Source organism: Carassius carassius, chromosome 18, assembly GCF_963082965.1.
Source record: "Carassius carassius chromosome 18, fCarCar2.1, whole genome shotgun sequence".
In the NCBI taxonomy this organism is placed as follows: domain Eukaryota; kingdom Metazoa; phylum Chordata; class Actinopteri; order Cypriniformes; family Cyprinidae; genus Carassius; species Carassius carassius.
This window is the reverse complement of record NC_081772.1, coordinates 23,327,694-23,344,260: the sequence shown is the minus strand read 5'-3', so window position 1 is coordinate 23,344,260 and position 16,567 is coordinate 23,327,694. Positions and strand designations below refer to the sequence as shown.

The 16,567-nt window shown below is 37.9% G+C and overlaps 24 non-coding genes across 24 annotated transcripts; all 24 read right to left on the bottom strand.

The window, feature by feature from the left end:
- Positions 1–356: 356 nt before the first annotated feature.
- trnal-caa (transfer RNA leucine (anticodon CAA)) lies at positions 357–468 on the bottom strand. The gene is made up of 2 exons: positions 431–468; positions 357–402 (listed from the first exon to the last, which is right to left on the bottom strand). It is a non-coding gene; the product is annotated as a tRNA-Leu (tRNA).
- A 545-nt stretch (positions 469–1,013) lies between these two features.
- trnal-caa (transfer RNA leucine (anticodon CAA)) lies at positions 1,014–1,125 on the bottom strand. Its single transcript has 2 exons — positions 1,088–1,125; positions 1,014–1,059 (listed from the first exon to the last, which is right to left on the bottom strand). It is a non-coding gene; the product is annotated as a tRNA-Leu (tRNA).
- Positions 1,126–1,652: 527 nt separating this feature from the next.
- trnal-caa (transfer RNA leucine (anticodon CAA)) lies at positions 1,653–1,764 on the bottom strand. Its single transcript has 2 exons — positions 1,727–1,764; positions 1,653–1,698 (listed from the first exon to the last, which is right to left on the bottom strand). It is a non-coding gene; the product is annotated as a tRNA-Leu (tRNA).
- A 528-nt stretch (positions 1,765–2,292) lies between these two features.
- Positions 2,293–2,404, bottom strand: trnal-caa (transfer RNA leucine (anticodon CAA)). Its single transcript has 2 exons — positions 2,367–2,404; positions 2,293–2,338 (listed from the first exon to the last, which is right to left on the bottom strand). It is a non-coding gene; the product is annotated as a tRNA-Leu (tRNA).
- Positions 2,405–2,698: 294 nt separating this feature from the next.
- Positions 2,699–2,811, bottom strand: trnal-caa (transfer RNA leucine (anticodon CAA)). Its single transcript has 2 exons — positions 2,774–2,811; positions 2,699–2,745 (listed from the first exon to the last, which is right to left on the bottom strand). It is a non-coding gene; the product is annotated as a tRNA-Leu (tRNA).
- A 544-nt stretch (positions 2,812–3,355) lies between these two features.
- On the bottom strand, positions 3,356–3,467 carry trnal-caa (transfer RNA leucine (anticodon CAA)). The gene is made up of 2 exons: positions 3,430–3,467; positions 3,356–3,401 (listed from the first exon to the last, which is right to left on the bottom strand). It is a non-coding gene; the product is annotated as a tRNA-Leu (tRNA).
- A 546-nt stretch (positions 3,468–4,013) lies between these two features.
- trnal-caa (transfer RNA leucine (anticodon CAA)) lies at positions 4,014–4,125 on the bottom strand. Its single transcript has 2 exons — positions 4,088–4,125; positions 4,014–4,059 (listed from the first exon to the last, which is right to left on the bottom strand). It is a non-coding gene; the product is annotated as a tRNA-Leu (tRNA).
- Positions 4,126–4,670: 545 nt separating this feature from the next.
- trnal-caa (transfer RNA leucine (anticodon CAA)) lies at positions 4,671–4,782 on the bottom strand. Its single transcript has 2 exons — positions 4,745–4,782; positions 4,671–4,716 (listed from the first exon to the last, which is right to left on the bottom strand). It is a non-coding gene; the product is annotated as a tRNA-Leu (tRNA).
- Positions 4,783–5,309: 527 nt separating this feature from the next.
- Positions 5,310–5,421, bottom strand: trnal-caa (transfer RNA leucine (anticodon CAA)). The gene is made up of 2 exons: positions 5,384–5,421; positions 5,310–5,355 (listed from the first exon to the last, which is right to left on the bottom strand). It is a non-coding gene; the product is annotated as a tRNA-Leu (tRNA).
- A 1,166-nt stretch (positions 5,422–6,587) lies between these two features.
- On the bottom strand, positions 6,588–6,699 carry trnal-caa (transfer RNA leucine (anticodon CAA)). Its single transcript has 2 exons — positions 6,662–6,699; positions 6,588–6,633 (listed from the first exon to the last, which is right to left on the bottom strand). It is a non-coding gene; the product is annotated as a tRNA-Leu (tRNA).
- A 547-nt stretch (positions 6,700–7,246) lies between these two features.
- trnal-caa (transfer RNA leucine (anticodon CAA)) lies at positions 7,247–7,358 on the bottom strand. Its single transcript has 2 exons — positions 7,321–7,358; positions 7,247–7,292 (listed from the first exon to the last, which is right to left on the bottom strand). It is a non-coding gene; the product is annotated as a tRNA-Leu (tRNA).
- Positions 7,359–7,903: 545 nt separating this feature from the next.
- On the bottom strand, positions 7,904–8,015 carry trnal-caa (transfer RNA leucine (anticodon CAA)). The gene is made up of 2 exons: positions 7,978–8,015; positions 7,904–7,949 (listed from the first exon to the last, which is right to left on the bottom strand). It is a non-coding gene; the product is annotated as a tRNA-Leu (tRNA).
- Positions 8,016–8,542: 527 nt separating this feature from the next.
- trnal-caa (transfer RNA leucine (anticodon CAA)) lies at positions 8,543–8,655 on the bottom strand. The gene is made up of 2 exons: positions 8,618–8,655; positions 8,543–8,589 (listed from the first exon to the last, which is right to left on the bottom strand). It is a non-coding gene; the product is annotated as a tRNA-Leu (tRNA).
- Positions 8,656–9,200: 545 nt separating this feature from the next.
- On the bottom strand, positions 9,201–9,312 carry trnal-caa (transfer RNA leucine (anticodon CAA)). The gene is made up of 2 exons: positions 9,275–9,312; positions 9,201–9,246 (listed from the first exon to the last, which is right to left on the bottom strand). It is a non-coding gene; the product is annotated as a tRNA-Leu (tRNA).
- Positions 9,313–9,838: 526 nt separating this feature from the next.
- On the bottom strand, positions 9,839–9,950 carry trnal-caa (transfer RNA leucine (anticodon CAA)). The gene is made up of 2 exons: positions 9,913–9,950; positions 9,839–9,884 (listed from the first exon to the last, which is right to left on the bottom strand). It is a non-coding gene; the product is annotated as a tRNA-Leu (tRNA).
- Positions 9,951–10,496: 546 nt separating this feature from the next.
- Positions 10,497–10,608, bottom strand: trnal-caa (transfer RNA leucine (anticodon CAA)). Its single transcript has 2 exons — positions 10,571–10,608; positions 10,497–10,542 (listed from the first exon to the last, which is right to left on the bottom strand). It is a non-coding gene; the product is annotated as a tRNA-Leu (tRNA).
- Positions 10,609–11,153: 545 nt separating this feature from the next.
- Positions 11,154–11,265, bottom strand: trnal-caa (transfer RNA leucine (anticodon CAA)). Its single transcript has 2 exons — positions 11,228–11,265; positions 11,154–11,199 (listed from the first exon to the last, which is right to left on the bottom strand). It is a non-coding gene; the product is annotated as a tRNA-Leu (tRNA).
- A 527-nt stretch (positions 11,266–11,792) lies between these two features.
- trnal-caa (transfer RNA leucine (anticodon CAA)) lies at positions 11,793–11,904 on the bottom strand. Its single transcript has 2 exons — positions 11,867–11,904; positions 11,793–11,838 (listed from the first exon to the last, which is right to left on the bottom strand). It is a non-coding gene; the product is annotated as a tRNA-Leu (tRNA).
- Positions 11,905–12,432: 528 nt separating this feature from the next.
- Positions 12,433–12,544, bottom strand: trnal-caa (transfer RNA leucine (anticodon CAA)). Its single transcript has 2 exons — positions 12,507–12,544; positions 12,433–12,478 (listed from the first exon to the last, which is right to left on the bottom strand). It is a non-coding gene; the product is annotated as a tRNA-Leu (tRNA).
- A 294-nt stretch (positions 12,545–12,838) lies between these two features.
- On the bottom strand, positions 12,839–12,951 carry trnal-caa (transfer RNA leucine (anticodon CAA)). The gene is made up of 2 exons: positions 12,914–12,951; positions 12,839–12,885 (listed from the first exon to the last, which is right to left on the bottom strand). It is a non-coding gene; the product is annotated as a tRNA-Leu (tRNA).
- Positions 12,952–13,496: 545 nt separating this feature from the next.
- On the bottom strand, positions 13,497–13,608 carry trnal-caa (transfer RNA leucine (anticodon CAA)). The gene is made up of 2 exons: positions 13,571–13,608; positions 13,497–13,542 (listed from the first exon to the last, which is right to left on the bottom strand). It is a non-coding gene; the product is annotated as a tRNA-Leu (tRNA).
- A 527-nt stretch (positions 13,609–14,135) lies between these two features.
- On the bottom strand, positions 14,136–14,247 carry trnal-caa (transfer RNA leucine (anticodon CAA)). The gene is made up of 2 exons: positions 14,210–14,247; positions 14,136–14,181 (listed from the first exon to the last, which is right to left on the bottom strand). It is a non-coding gene; the product is annotated as a tRNA-Leu (tRNA).
- A 545-nt stretch (positions 14,248–14,792) lies between these two features.
- Positions 14,793–14,904, bottom strand: trnal-caa (transfer RNA leucine (anticodon CAA)). Its single transcript has 2 exons — positions 14,867–14,904; positions 14,793–14,838 (listed from the first exon to the last, which is right to left on the bottom strand). It is a non-coding gene; the product is annotated as a tRNA-Leu (tRNA).
- Positions 14,905–15,432: 528 nt separating this feature from the next.
- Positions 15,433–15,544, bottom strand: trnal-caa (transfer RNA leucine (anticodon CAA)). The gene is made up of 2 exons: positions 15,507–15,544; positions 15,433–15,478 (listed from the first exon to the last, which is right to left on the bottom strand). It is a non-coding gene; the product is annotated as a tRNA-Leu (tRNA).
- Positions 15,545–16,567: the final 1,023 nt, after the last annotated feature.

Genomic DNA, 16,567 nt, shown 5'->3' with positions numbered 1-16,567 from the left:
CAACTGAGAAGGGTGAAAATTCTTGAGTTTGGCGCCCTTTAGCACTCTGCCTTTTTGACATATTCACTCAAATAATTGAAGTGCAATTCTAACAGTGAAGTTGGTCAGATGGCAAGATAAAGGATCCAAACATATATATTTTTGATTGTCTCATAATTAGTTACAATTATATTTCTAGTCTTCTCACTCTTAAAGAGTCTTTGTCAGAAGTCAGATTTGAACACCAGTCTACATTTTTTTAGGCTAGAAAGGACAGGTTTATCACTAGAGTTGGTTAGAAGCAAAGAAAAGTGTCCAAAATATAGCATTTACTCTCTAAACATTGATTCCAAGTCAGTTCACTTCAAAAGACCCATTGTCAGAAGTGGGATTTGAACCCACGCCTCCATTTGGACACCAGAAAACTCAGCAACTGAGAAGGGGGATGTGTCTTGAGTCTGGCGCCTTAGACCACTCGGCCATCCTGACATATTCTACATGTTATTGAGGTGCAATTCTATCAGTGAAGTTGGTCAGATGGCAAAATAAAGTATGTAAATTATATTATTTATTGTCTCATAATTACTTCCATTTCTATTTGTAGTCTAGTCAATTCAAAAGAGCATTTGTCAGAAGTGTGAGTAGATCCCACACCTCCATTGGGGAAGCAGAAAACTCAGCAACTGAGAAGGGTGAAAATTCTTGAGTTTGGCGCCCTTTAGCACTCTGCCTTTTTGACATATTCACTCAAATAATTGAAGTGCAATTCTAACAGTGAAGTTGGTCAGATGGCAAAATAAAGGATCCAAACATATATATTTTTGATTGTCTCATAATTAGTTACAATTATATTTCTAGTCTTCTCACTCTTAAAGAGTCTTTGTCAGAAGTCAGATTTGAACACCAGTCTACATTTGGAGGCTAGAAAGGACAGTTTTATCACTAGAGTTGGTTAGAGGCAAAGAAAAGTGTCCAAAATATAGCATTTACTCTCTAAGCGTTGATTCCAAGTCAGTTCACTTCAAAAGACCCATTGTCAGAAGTGGGATTTGAACCCACGCCTTCATTTGGAGACCAGAAACCTCAGCAACTGAGAAGGGGGATGTGTCTTGAGTCTGGCGCCTTAGACCACTCGGCCATCCTGACATATTCTACATGTTATTGAGGTGCAATTCTATCAGTGAAGTTGGTCAGATGGCAGAATAGAGTATTTAAATTATATTACTTCCATTTCTATTTGTAGTCTAGTCAATTCAAAAGAGCATTTGTCAGAAGTGTGAGAAGATCCCACACCTCCATTGGGGAAGCAGAAAACTCAGCAACTGAGAAGGGTGAAAATTCTTGAGTTTGGCGCCCTTTAGCACTCTGCCTTTTTGACATATTCACTCAAATAATTGAAGTGCAATTCTAACAGTAAAGTTGGTCAGATGGCAAAATAAAGGATCCAAACATATATATTTTTGATTGTCTCATAATTAGTTACAATTATATTTCTAGTCTTCTCACTCTTAAAGAGACTTTGTCAGAAGTCAGATTTGAACACCAGTCTACATTTGGAGACTAGAAAGGACAGTTTTATCACTAGAGTTGGTTAGAAGCAAAGAAAAGTGTCCAAAATATAGCATTTACTCTCTAAACGTTGATTCCAAGTCAGTTCACTTCAAAATACCCATTGTCAGAAGTGGGATTTGAACGCACGCCTCCATTTGGAGACCAGAAACCTCAGCAACTGAGAAGGGGGATGTGTCTTGAGTCTGGCGCCTTAGACCACTCGGCCATCCTGACATATTCTGCATGTTATTGAGGTGCAATTCTATCAGTGACGTTGGTCAGATGGCAGAATAGAGTATGTAAATTATATTACTTCCATTTCTATTTGTAGACTAGTCAATTCAAAAGAGCATTTGTCAGAAGTGTGAGTAGATCCCACACCTCCATTGGGGAAGCAGAAAACTCAGCAACTGAGAAGGGTGAAAATTCTTGAGTTTGGCGCCCTTTAGCACTTTGCCTTTTTGACATATTCACTCAAATAATTGAAGTGCAATTCTAACAGTAAAGTTGGTCAGATGGCAAAATAAAAGATCCAAACATATATATTTTTGATTGTCTCATAATTAGTTACAATTATATTTCTAGTCTTCTCACTCTTAAAGAGTCTTTGTCAGAAGTCAGATTTGAACACCAGTCTACATTTGGAGACTAGAAAGGACAGTTTTATCACTAGAGTTGGTTAGAAGCAAAGAAAAGTGTCCAAAACATAGCATTTACTCTCTAAACGTTGATTCCAAGTCAGTTCACTTCAAAAAGACCCATTGTCAGAAGTGGGACTTGAACCCACGCCTCCATTTGGAGACCAGAAACCTCAGCAAATGAGAAGGGGGATGTGTCTTGAGTCTGGCGCCTTAGACCACTCGGCCATCCTGACATATTCCACAAGTTATTGAGGTGCAATTCTATCAGTGAGGTTGGTCAGATGGCAAAATAAAGGATCCAAACATATATATTTTTGATTGTCTCATAATTAGTTACAATTATATTTCTAGTCTTCTCACTCTTAAAGAGTCTTTGTCAGAAGTCAGATTTGAACACCAGTCTACATTTGGAGACTAGAAAGGACAGTTTTATCACTAGAGTTGGTTAGAAGCAAAGAAAAGTGTCCAAAATATAGCATTTACTCTCTAAACGTTGATTCCAAGTCAGTTCACTTTAAAAGACCCATTGTCAGAAGTGGGATTTGAACCCCACGCCTCCATTTGGAGACCAGAAAACTCAGCAACTGAGAAGGGGGATGTGTCTTGAGTCTGGCGCCTTAGACCACTCGGCCATCCTGACATATTCTACATGTTATTGAGGTGCAATTCTATCAGTGAAGTTGGTCAGATGGCAAAATAAAGTATGTAAATTATATTATTTATTGTCTCATAATTACTTCCATTTCTATTTGTAGTCTAGTCAATTCAAAAGAGCATTTGTCAGAAGTGTGAGTAGATCCCACACCTCCATTGGGGAAGCAGAAATCTCAGCAACTGAGAAGGGTGAAAATTCTTGAGTTTGGCGCCCTTTAGCACTCTGCCTTTTTGACATATTCACTCAAATAATTGAAGTGCAATTCTAACAGTGAAGTTGGTCAGATGGCAAAATAGAGGATCCAAACGTATATATTTTTGATTGTCTCATAATTAGTTACAATTATATTTCTAGTCTTCTCACTCTTAAAGAGTCTTTGTCAGAAGTCAGATTTGAACACCAGTCTACATTTGGAGACTAGAAAGCGCAGTTTATCACTAGAGTTGGTTAGAAGCAAAGAAAAGTGTCCAAAATATAGCATTTACTCTCTAAACGTTGATTCCAAGTCAGTTCACTTCAAAAGACCCATTGTCAGAAGTGGTATTTGAACCCACGCCTCCATTTGGAGACCAGAAACCTCAGCTACTGAGAAGGGGGATGTGTCTTGAGTCTGGCGCCTTAGACCACTCGGCCATCCTGACATATTCCACAAGTTATTGAGGTGCAATTCTATCAGTGAAGTTGGTCAGATGGCAAAATAGAGTATGTAAATTATATTATTTATTGTCTCATAATTACTTAAATTTCTTTTTGTAGTCTAGTCATTTCAAAAGAGCATTTTTCAAAAGTATGAGTAGATCCAGCACCTCCATTGGGGAAGCAGAAAACTCAGCAACTGAGAAGGGTGAAAATTCTTGAATTTTGGCACCCTGGAGCACTCTGCCTTTTTGACATATTCACTCAAATAATTGAAGTGCAATTCTAACAGTGAAGTTGGTCAGATGGCAAAATAAAGGATCCAAACATATATATTTTTGATTGTCTCATAATTAGTTACAATTATATTTCTAGTCTTTTCACTCTTAAAAAGTCTTTGTCAGAAGTCAGATTTGAACACCAGTCTACATTTGGAGACTAGAAATGACAGTTTTATCACTAGAGTTGGTTAGAAGCAAAGAAAAGTGTCCAAAATATAGCATTTACTCTCTAAACGTTGATTCCAAGTCAGTTCACTTCAAATGCCCCGTTGTCAGAAGTGGGATTTGAACCCACACCTCCATTTGGAGACCAGAAACCTCAGCAACTGAGAAGGGGGATGTGTCTTGAGTCTGGCGCCTTAGACCACTCGGCCATCCTGACATATTCCACAAGTTAATGAGGTGCAATTCTATCAGTGAAGTTAGTCAGATGGCAAAATAAAGTATGTAAATTATATTATTTATTGTCTCATAATTACTTAAATTTCTTTTTGTAGTCTAGTCATTTCAAAAGAGCATTTGTCAAAAGTATGAGTAGATCCCACACCTCCATTGGGAAAGCAGAAAACTCCGCAACTGAGAAGGGTGAAAATTCTTGAGTTTGGCACCCTGGAGCACTCTGCCTTTTTGACATATTCACTCAAATAATTGAAGTGCAATTCTAACAGTGAAGTTGGTCAGATGGCAAAATAAAGGATCCAAACATATATATTTTTGATTGTCTCATAATTAGTTACAATTATATTTCTAGTCTTCTCACTCTTAAAGAGTCTTTGTCAGAAGTCAGATTTAAAAACCAGTCTACATTTGGAGACTAGAAAGGACAGTTTTATCACTAGAGTTGGTTAGAAGCAAAGAAAAGTGTCCAAAATATAGCATTTACTCTCTAAACGTTGATTCCAAGTCAGTTCACTTCAAAAGACCCATTGTCAGATGTGGGATTTGAACCCACGCCTCCATTTGGAGACCAGAAGCCTCAGCAACTGAGAAGGGGGATGTGTCTTGAGTCTGGTGCCTTAGACCACTCTGCCATCCTGACATATTGTACATGTTATTGAGGTGCAATTCTATCAGTGAAGTTGGTCAGATGGCAGAATAGAGTATGTAAATTATATTACTTCCATTTCTATTTGTAGTCTAATCAATTCAAAAGAGCATTTGTCAGAAGTGTGAGTAGATCCCACACCTCCATTGGGGAAGCAGAAAACTCAGCAACTGAGAAGGGTGAAAATTCTTGAGTTTGGCGCCCTTTAGCACTCTGCCTTTTTGACATATTCACTCAAATAATTGAAGTGCAATTCTAACAGTGAAGTTGGTCAGATGGCAAAATAAAGGATCCAAACATATATATTTTTGATTGTCTCATAATTAGTTACAATTATATTTCTAGTCTTCTCACTCTTAAAGAGTCTTTGTCAGAAGTCAGATTTGAACACCAGTCTACATTTGGAGGCTAGAAAGGACAGTTTTATCACTAGAGTTGGTTAGAGGCAAAGAAAAGTGTCCAAAATATAGCATTTACTCTCTAAGCGTTGATTCCAAGTCAGTTCACTTCAAAAGACCCATTGTCAGAAGTGGGATTTGAACCCACGCCTCCATTTGGAGACCAGAAACCTTAGCAACTGAGAAGGGGGATGTGTCTTGAGTCTGGCGCCTTAGACCACTCGGCCATCCTGACATATTTCACAACTTATTAAGGTGCAATTCTATCAGTGACGTTGGTCAGATGGCAGAATAGAGTATGTAAATTATATTACTTCCATTTCTATTTGTAGTCTAGTCAATTCAAAAGAGCATTTGTCAGAAGTGTGAGTAGATCCCACACCTCCATTGGGGAAGCAGAAAACTCAGCAACTGAGAAGGGTGAAAATTCTTGAGTTTGGCGCCCTTTAGCACTCTGCCTTTTTGACATATTCACTCAAATAATTGAAGTGCAATTCTAACAGTGAAGTTGGTCAGATGGCAAAATAAAGGATCCAAACATATATATTTTTGATTGTCTCATAATTAGTTACAATTATATTTCTAGTCTTCTCACTCTTAAAGAGTCTTTGTCAGAAGTCAGATTTAAACACCAGTCTACATTTGGAGGCTAGGAAGGACAGTTTTATCACTAGAGTTGGTTAGAGGCAAAGAAAAGTGTCCAAAACATAGCATTTACTCTCTAAGCGTTGATTCCAAGTCAGTTCACTTCAAAAGACCCATTGTCAGAAGTGGGATTTGAACCCACCCCTCCATTTGGAGACCAGAAACCTCAGCAACTGAGAAGGGGGATGTGTCTTGAGTCTTGCGCCTTAGACCACTCGGACATCCTGACATATTTCACAAGTTATTGAGGTGCAATTCTATCAGTGACGTTGGTCAGATGGCAGAATAGAGTATGTAAATTATATTACTTCCATTTCTATTTGTAGTCTAGTCAATTCAAAAGAGCATTTGTCAGAAGTGTGAGTAGATACCACACCTCCATTGGGGAAGCAGAAAACTCAGCAACTGAGAAGGGTGAAAATTCTTGAGTTTGGCGCCCTTTAGCACTCTGCCTTTTTGACATATTCACTCAAATAATTGAAGTGCAATTCTAACAGTGAAGTTGGTCAGATGGCAAAATAAAGGATCCAAACATATATATTTTTGATTGTCTCATAATTAGTTACAATTATATTTCTAGTCTTCTCACTCTTAAAGAGTCTTTGTCAGAAGTCAGATTTGAACACCAGTCTACATTTGGAGGCTAGAAAGGACAGTTTTATCACTAGAGTTGGTTAGAGGCAAAGAAAAGTGTCCAAAATATAGCATTTACTCTCTAAGCGTTGATTCCAAGTCAGTTCACTTCAAAAGACCCATTGTCAGAAGTGGGATTTGAACCCACGCCTTCATTTGGAGACCAGAAACCTCAGCAACTGAGAAGGGGGATGTGTCTTGAGTCTGGCGCCTTAGACCACTCGGCCATCCTGACATATTCTACATGTTATTGAGGTGCAATTCTATCAGTGAAGTTGGTCAGATGGCAAAATAAAGTATGTAAATTATATTATTTATTGTCTCATAATTACTTCCATTTCTATTTGTAGTCTAGTCAATTCAAAAGAGCATTTGTCAGAAGTGTGAGTAGATCCCACACCTCCATTGGGGAAGCAGAAAACTCAGCAACTGAGAAGGGTGAAAATTCTTGAGTTTGGCGCCCTTTAGCACTCTGCCTTTTTGACATATTCACTCAAATAATTGAAGTGCAATTCTAACAGTGAAGTTGGTCAGATGGCAAGATAAAGGATCCAAACATATATATTTTTGATTGTCTCATAATTAGTTACAATTATATTTCTAGTCTTCTCACTCTTAAAGAGTCTTTGTCAGAAGTCAGATTTGAACACCAGTCTACATTTTTTTAGGCTAGAAAGGACAGGTTTATCACTAGAGTTGGTTAGAAGCAAAGAAAAGTGTCCAAAATATAGCATTTACTCTCTAAACATTGATTCCAAGTCAGTTCACTTCAAAAGACCCATTGTCAGAAGTGGGATTTGAACCCACGCCTCCATTTGGACACCAGAAAACTCAGCAACTGAGAAGGGGGATGTGTCTTGAGTCTGGCGCCTTAGACCACTCGGCCATCCTGACATATTCTACATGTTATTGAGGTGCAATTCTATCAGTGAAGTTGGTCAGATGGCAAAATAAAGTATGTAAATTATATTATTTATTGTCTCATAATTACTTCCATTTCTATTTGTAGTCTAGTCAATTCAAAAGAGCATTTGTCAGAAGTGTGAGTAGATCCCACACCTCCATTGGGGAAGCAGAAAACTCAGCAACTGAGAAGGGTGAAAATTCTTGAGTTTGGCGCCCTTTAGCACTCTGCCTTTTTGACATATTCACTCAAATAATTGAAGTGCAATTCTAACAGTGAAGTTGGTCAGATGGCAAAATAAAGGATCCAAACATATATATTTTTGATTGTCTCATAATTAGTTACAATTATATTTCTAGTCTTCTCACTCTTAAAGAGTCTTTGTCAGAAGTCAGATTTGAACACCAGTCTACATTTGGAGGCTAGAAAGGACAGGTTTATCACTAGAGTTGGTTAGAAGCAAAGAAAAGTGTCCAAAATATAGCATTTACTCTCTAAACGTTGATTCCAAGTCAGTTCACTTCAAAAGACCCATTGTCAGAAGTGGGATTTGAACCCACGCCTCCATTTGGAGACCAGAAACCTCAGCAACTGAGAAGGGGGATGTGTCTTGAGTCTGGTGCCTTAGACCACTCGGCCATCCTGACATATTTCACAAGTTATTGAGGTGCAATTCTATCAGTGACGTTGGTCAGATGGCAGAATAGAGTATGTAAATTATATTACTTCCATTTCTATTTGTAGTCTAGTCAATTCAAAAGAGCATTTGTCAGAAGTGTGAGTAGATCCCACACCTCCATTGGGGAAGCAGAAAACTCAGCAACTGAGAAGGGTGAAAATTCTTGAGTTTGGCGCCCTTTAGCACTCTTCCTTTTTGACATATTTACTCAAATAATTGAAGTGCAATTCTAACAGTGAAGTTGGTCAGATGGCAAAATAAAGGATCCAAACATATATATTTTTGATTGTCTCATAATTAGTTACAATTATATTTCTAGTCTTCTCACTCTTAAAGAGTCTTTGTCAGAAGTCAGATTTGAACACCAGTCTACATTTGGAGACTAGAAAGGACAGTTTTATCACTAGAGTTGGTTAGAAGCAAAGAAAAGTGTCCAAAATATAGCATTTACTCTCTAAACGTTGATTCCAAGTCAGTTCACTTTAAAAGACCCATTGTCAGAAGTGGGATTTGAACCCCACACCTCCATTTGGAGACCAGAAAACTCAGCAACTGAGAAGGGGGATGTGTCTTGAGTCTGGCGCCTTAGACCACTCGGCCATCCTGACATATTCTACATGTTATTGAGGTGCAATTCTATCAGTGAAGTTGGTCAGATGGCAAAATAAAGTATGTAAATTATATTATTTATTGTCTCATAATTACTTCCATTTCTATTTGTAGTCTAGTCAATTCAAAAGAGCATTTGTCAGAAGTGTGAGTAGATCCCACACCTCCATTGGGGAAGCAGAAATCTCAGCAACTGAGAAGGGTGAAAATTCTTGAGTTTGGCGCCCTTTAGCACTCTGCCTTTTTGACATATTCACTCAAATAATTGAAGTGCAATTCTAACAGTGAAGTTGGTCAGATGGCAAAATAAAGGATCCAAACATATATATTTTTGATTGTCTCATAATTAGTTACAATTATATTTCTAGTCTTCTCACTCTTAAAGAGTCTTTGTCAGAAGTCAGATTTGAACACCAGTCTACATTTGGAAGCTAGAAAGGACAGTTTTATCACTGGAGTTTGTTAGAGGCAAAGAAAAGTGTCCAAAATATAGCATTTACTCTCTAAGCGTTGATTCCAAGTCAGTTCACTTCAAAAGACCCATTGTCAGAAGTGGGATTTGAACCCACACCTCCATTTGGAGACCAGAAAACTCAGCAACTGAGAAGGGGGATGTGTCTTGAGTCTGGCACCTTAGACCACTCGGCCATCCTGACATATTTCACAACTTATTGAGGTGCAATTCTATCAGTGACGTTGGCCAGATGGCAGAATAGAGTATGTAAATTATATTACTTCCATTTCTATTTGTAGTCTAGTCAATTCAAAAGAGCATTTGTCAGAAGTGTGAGTAGATCCCACACCTCCATTGGGGACGCAGAAAACTCAGCAATTGAGAAGGGTGAAAATTCTTGAGTTTGGCGCCCTTTAGCACTCTGCCTTTTTGACATATTCACTCAAATAATTGAAGTGCATTTCTAACAGTGAAGTTGGTCAGATGGCAAAATAGAGGATCCAAACGTATATATTTTTGATTGTCTCATAATTAGTTACAATTATATTTCTAGTCTTCTCACTCTTAAAGAGTCTTTGTCAGAAGTCAGATTTGAACACCAGTCTACATTTGGAGACTAGAAAGCGCAGTTTATCACTAGAGTTGGTTAGAAGCAAAGAAAAGTGTCCAAAATATAGCATTTACTCTCTAAACGTTGATTCCAAGTCAGTTCACTTCAAAAGACCCATTGTCAGAAGTGGTATTTGAACCCACGCCTCCATTTGGAGACCAGAAACCTCAGCTACTGAGAAGGGGGATGTGTCTTGAGTCTGGCGCCTTAGACCACTCGGCCATCCTGACATATTCCACAAGTTATTGAGGTGCAATTCTATCAGTGAAGTTGGTCAGATGGCAAAATAGAGTATGTAAATTATATTATTTATTGTCTCATAATTACTTAAATTTCTTTTTGTAGTCTAGTCATTTCAAAAGAGCATTTTTCAAAAGTATGAGTAGATCCAGCACCTCCATTGGGGAAGCAGAAAACTCAGCAACTGAGAAGGGTGAAAATTCTTGAATTTTGGCACCCTGGAGCACTCTGCCTTTTTGACATATTCACTCAAATAATTGAAGTGCAATTCTAACAGTGAAGTTGGTCAGATGGCAAAATAAAGGATCCAAACATATATATTTTTGATTGTCTCATAATTAGTTACAATTATATTTCTAGTCTTTTCACTCTTAAAAAGTCTTTGTCAGAAGTCAGATTTGAACACCAGTCTACATTTGGAGACTAGAAAGGACAGTTTTATCACTAGAGTTGGTTAGAAGCAAAGAAAAGTGTCCAAAATATAGCATTTACTCTCTAAACGTTGATTCCAAGTCAGTTCACTTCAAAAGCCCCGTTGTCAGAAGTGGGATTTGAACCCACACCTCCATTTGGAGACCAGAAACCTCAGCAACTGAGAAGGGGGATGTGTCTTGAGTCTGGCGCCTTAGACCACTCGGCCATCCTAACATATTCCACAAGTTAATGAGGTGCAATTCTATCAGTGAAGTTAGTCAGATGGCAAAATAAAGTATGTAAATTATATTATTTATTGTCTCATAATTACTTAAATTTCTTTTTGTAGTCTAGTCATTTCAAAAGAGCATTTGTCAAAAGTATGAGTAGATCCCACACCTCCATTGGGAAAGCAGAAAACTCCGCAACTGAGAAGGGTGAAAATTCTTGAGTTTGGCACCCTGGAGCACTCTGCCTTTTTGACATATTCACTCAAATAATTGAAGTGCAATTCTAACAGTGAAGTTGGTCAGATGGCAAAATAAAGGATCCAAACATATATATTTTTGATTGTCTCATAATTAGTTACAATTATATTTCTAGTCTTCTCACTCTTAAAGAGTCTTTGTCAGAAGTCAGATTTAAAAACCAGTCTACATTTGGAGACTAGAAAGGACAGTTTTATCACTAGAGTTGGTTAGAAGCAAAGAAAAGTGTCCAAAATATAGCATTTACTCTCTAAACGTTGATTCCAAGTCAGTTCACTTCAAAAGACCCATTGTCAGAAGTGGGATTTGATCCCTCGCCTCCATTTGGAGACAAGAAACCTCAGCAACTGAGAAGGGGGATGTGTCTTGAGTCTGGCGCCTTAGACCACTCGGCCATCCTGACATATTCTACATGTTATTGAGGTGCAATTCTATCAGTGAAGTTGGTCAGATGGCAGAATAGAGTATTTAAATTATATTACTTCCATTTCTATTTGTAGTCTAGTCAATTCAAAAGAGCATTTGTCAGAAGTGTGAGAAGATCCCACACCTCCATTGGGGAAGCAGAAAACTCAGCAACTGAGAAGGGTGAAAATTCTTGAGTTTGGCGCCCTTTAGCACTCTGCCTTTTTGACATATTCACTCAAATAATTGAAGTGCAATTCTAACAGTAAAGTTGGTCAGATGGCAAAATAAAGGATCCAAACATATATATTTTTGATTGTCTCATAATTAGTTACAATTATATTTCTAGTCTTCTCACTCTTAAAGAGACTTTGTCAGAAGTCAGATTTGAACACCAGTCTACATTTGGAGACTAGAAAGGACAGTTTTATCACTAGAGTTGGTTAGAAGCAAAGAAAAGTGTCCAAAATATAGCATTTACTCTCTAAACGTTGATTCCAAGTCAGTTCACTTCAAAATACCCATTGTCAGAAGTGGGATTTGAACGCACGCCTCCATTTGGAGACCAGAAACCTCAGCAACTGAGAAGGGGGATGTGTCTTGAGTCTGGCGCCTTAGACCACTCGGCCATCCTGACATATTCTGCATGTTATTGAGGTGCAATTCTATCAGTGACGTTGGTCAGATGGCAGAATAGAGTATGTAAATTATATTACTTCCATTTCTATTTGTAGACTAGTCAATTCAAAAGAGCATTTGTCAGAAGTGTGAGTACATCCCACACCTCCATTGGGGAAGCAGAAAACTCAGCAACTGAGAAGGGTGAAAATTCTTGAGTTTGGCGCCCTTTAGCACTTTGCCTTTTTGACATATTCACTCAAATAATTGAAGTGCAATTCTAACAGTAAAGTTGGTCAGATGGCAAAATAAAAGATCCAAACATATATATTTTTGATTGTCTCATAATTAGTTACAATTATATTTCTAGTCTTCTCACTCTTAAAGAGTCTTTGTCAGAAGTCAGATTTGAACACCAGTCTACATTTGGAGACTAGAAAGGACAGTTTTATCACTAGAGTTGGTTAGAAGCAAAGAAAAGTGTCCAAAATATAGCATTTACTCTCTAAACGTTGATTCCAAGTCAGTTCACTTCAAAAAGACCCATTGTCAGAAGTGGGACTTGAACCCACGCCTCCATTTGGAGACCAGAAACCTCAGCAAATGAGAAGGGGGATGTGTCTTGAGTCTGGCGCCTTAGACCACTCGGCCATCCTGACATATTCCACAAGTTATTGAGGTGCAATTCTATCAGTGAAGTTGGTCAGATGGCAAAATAAAGGATCCAAACATATATATTTTTGATTGTCTCATAATTAGTTACAATTATATTTCTAGTCTTCTCACTCTTAAAGAGTCTTTGTCAGAAGTCAGATTTGAACACCAGTCTACATTTGGAGACTAGAAAGGACAGTTTTATCACTAGAGTTGGTTAGAAGCAAAGAAAAGTGTCCAAAATATAGCATTTACTCTCTAAACGTTGATTCCAAGTCAGTTCACTTTAAAAGACCCATTGTCAGAAGTGGGATTTGAACCCCACGCCTCCATTTGGAGACCAGAAAACTCAGCAACTGAGAAGGGGGATGTGTCTTGAGTCTGGCGCCTTAGACCACTCGGCCATCCTGACATATTCTACATGTTATTGAGGTGCAATTCTATCAGTGAAGTTGGTCAGATGGCAAAATAAAGTATGTAAATTATATTATTTATTGTCTCATAATTACTTCCATTTCTATTTGTAGTCTAGTCAATTCAAAAGAGCATTTGTCAGAAGTGTGAGTAGATCCCACACCTCCATTGGGGAAGCAGAAATCTCAGCAACTGAGAAGGGTGAAAATTCTTGAGTTTGGCGCCCTTTAGCACTCTGCTTTTTTGACATATTCACTCAAATAATTGAAGTGCAATTCTAACAGTGAAGTTGGTCAGATGGCAAAATAAAGGATCCAAACATATATATTTTTGATTGTCTCATAATTAGTTACAATTATATTTCTAGTCTTCTCACTCTTAAAGAGTCTTTGTCAGAAGTCAGATTTGAACACCAGTCTACATTTGGAGGCTAGAAAGGACAGTTTTATCACTGGAGTTTGTTAGAGGCAAAGAAAAGTGTCCAAAATATAGCATTTACTCTCTAAGCGTTGATTCCAAGTCAGTTCACTTTAAAAGACCCATTGTCAGAAGTGGGATTTGAACCCACGCCTCCATTTGGAGACCAGAAAACTCAGCAACTGAGAAGGGGGATGTGTCTTGAGTCTGGCGCCTTAGACCACTCGGCCATCCTGACATATTTCACAACTTATTGAGGTGCAATTCTATCAGTGACGTTGGCCAGATGGCAGAATAGAGTATGTAAATTATATTACTTCCATTTCTATTTGTAGTCTAGTCAATTCAAAAGAGCATTTGTCAGAAGTGTGAGTAGATCCCACACCTCCATTGGGGAAGCAGAAAACTCAGCAATTGAGAAGGGTGAAAATTCTTGAGTTTGGCGCCCTTTAGCACTCTGCCTTTTTGACATATTCACTCAAATAATTGAAGTGCATTTCTAACAGTGAAGTTGGTCAGATGGCAAAATAGAGGATCCAAACGTATATATTTTTGATTGTCTCATAATTAGTTACAATTATATTTCTAGTCTTTTCACTCTTAAAAAGTCTTTGTCAGAAGTCAGATTTGAACACCAGTCTACATTTGGAGACTAGAAAGGACAGTTTTATCACTAGAGTTGGTTAGAAGCAAAGAAAAGTGTCCAAAATATAGCATTTACTCTCTAAACGTTGATTCCAAGTCAGTTCACTTCAAATGCCCCGTTGTCAGAAGTGGGATTTGAACCCACACCTACATTTGGAGACCAGAAACCTCAGCAACTGAGAAGGGGGATGTGTCTTGAGTCTGGCGCCTTAGACCACTCGGCCATCCTGACATATTCCACAAGTTAATGAGGTGCAATTCTATCAGTGAAGTTAGTCAGATGGCAAAATAAAGTATGTAAATTATATTATTTATTGTCTCATAATTACTTAAATTTCTTTTTGTAGTCTAGTCATTTCAAAAGAGCATTTGTCAAAAGTATGAGTAGATCCCACACCTCCATTGGGAAAGCAGAAAACTCCGCAACTGAGAAGGGTGAAAATTCTTGAGTTTGGCACCCTGGAGCACTCTGCCTTTTTGACATATTCACTCAAATAATTGAAGTGCAATTCTAACAGTGAAGTTGGTCAGATGGCAAAATAAAGGATCCAAACATATATATTTTTGATTGTCTCATAATTAGTTACAATTATATTTCTAGTCTTCTCACTCTTAAAGAGTCTTTGTCAGAAGTCAGATTTAAAAACCAGTCTACATTTGGAGACTAGAAAGGACAGTTTTATCACTAGAGTTGGTTAGAAGCAAAGAAAAGTGTCCAAAATATAGCATTTACTCTCTAAACGTTGATTCCAAGTCAGTTCACTTCAAAAGACCCATTGTCAGAAGTGGGATTTGATCCCTCGCCTCCATTTGGAGACAAGAAACCTCAGCAACTGAGAAGGGGGATGTGTCTTGAGTCTGGCGCCTTAGACCACTCGGCCATCCTGACATATTCTACATGTTATTGAGGTGCAATTCTATCAGTGAAGTTGGTCAGATGGCAGAATAGAGTATTTAAATTATATTACTTCCATTTCTATTTGTAGACTAGTCAATTCAAAAGAGCATTTGTCAGAAGTGTGAGTAGATCCCACACCTCCATTGGGGAAGCAGAAAACTCAGCAACTGAGAAGGGTGAAAATTCTTGAGTTTGGCGCCCTTTAGCACTTTGCCTTTTTGACATATTCACTCAAATAATTGAAGTGCATATCTAACAGTAAAGTTGGTCAGATGGCAAAATAAAAGATCCAAACATATATATTTTTGATTGTCTCATAATTAGTTACAATTATATTTCTAGTCTTCTCACTCTTAAAGAGTCTTTGTCAGAAGTCAGATTTGAACACCAGTCTACATTTGGAGACTAGAAAGGACAGTTTTATCACTAGAGTTGGTTAGAAGCAAAGAAAAGTGTCCAAAATATAGCATTTACTCTCTAAACGTTGATTCCAAGTCAGTTCACTTCAAAAAGACCCATTGTCAGAAGTGGGACTTGAACCCACGCCTCCATTTGGAGACCAGAAACCTCAGCAAATGAGAAGGGGGATGTGTCTTGAGTCTGGCGCCTTAGACCACTCGGCCATCCTGACATATTCCACAAGTTATTGAGGTGCAATTCTATCAGTGAAGTTGGTCAGATGGCAGAATAGAGTATGTAAATTATATTACTTCCATTTCTATTTGTAGTCTAGTCAATTCAAAAGAGCATTTGTCAGAAGTGTGAGTAGATCCCACACCTCCATTGGGGAAGCAGAAAACTCAGCAACTGAGAAGGGTGAAAATTCTTGAGTTTGGCGCCTTGGAGCACTCTGCCTTTTTGACATATTCACCCAAATATTGAAGTGCAATTCTAACAGTGAAGTTGGTCATATGGCAAAATAAAGGATCCAAACACATATTTTTTATTGTCTCATAATTAGTTACAATTATATTTCTAGTCTGCTCACTCTTAAAAAGTCTTTGTCAGAAGTCAGATTTGAACACCAGTCTACATTTGGAGACTAGAAAGGACAGTTTTATCACTAGAGTTGGTTAGAAGCAAAGAAAAGTGTCCAAAATATAGCATTTACTCTCTAAACGTTGATTCCAAGTCAGTTCACTTCAAATGCCCCGTTGTCAGAAGTGGGATTTGAACCCACACCTCCATTTGGAGACCAGAAACTAGGCCTGCACGATTCTGGGAAAAATATGAATCACGATTTTTTAGCTTAGAATTGATATCACGATTCTCTACAACGATTTTTTTTCTCATGAAATGTAATGTTTATTGCACACATGAACCATGACAAAACAAAACAAGTTGGAAGTACCAAAAATATTTGTTTTGGCACCTATAGAACATTGCACATCACCACAAGCCTGTAAACATAGAGGCTTCAATGAATAAAGAAGAAACACTCTTTAACTGCTTGCCTTTTGTACAATGAACATTCAACTGGCCATTTAAGTAGGTTACCAAAAATAGAAGTTTAACGCAATGCGCTGAAGATGGTCTAAACATGGCTCTAAATAGGCTAATTGAAACATCATTCAACATTCTGAGGGTTCAGTGTCTAAAGAAAAGAAGCAATTGGCCATTGAAGTGCAGTTGCATTATCAAAAACTAATAATTT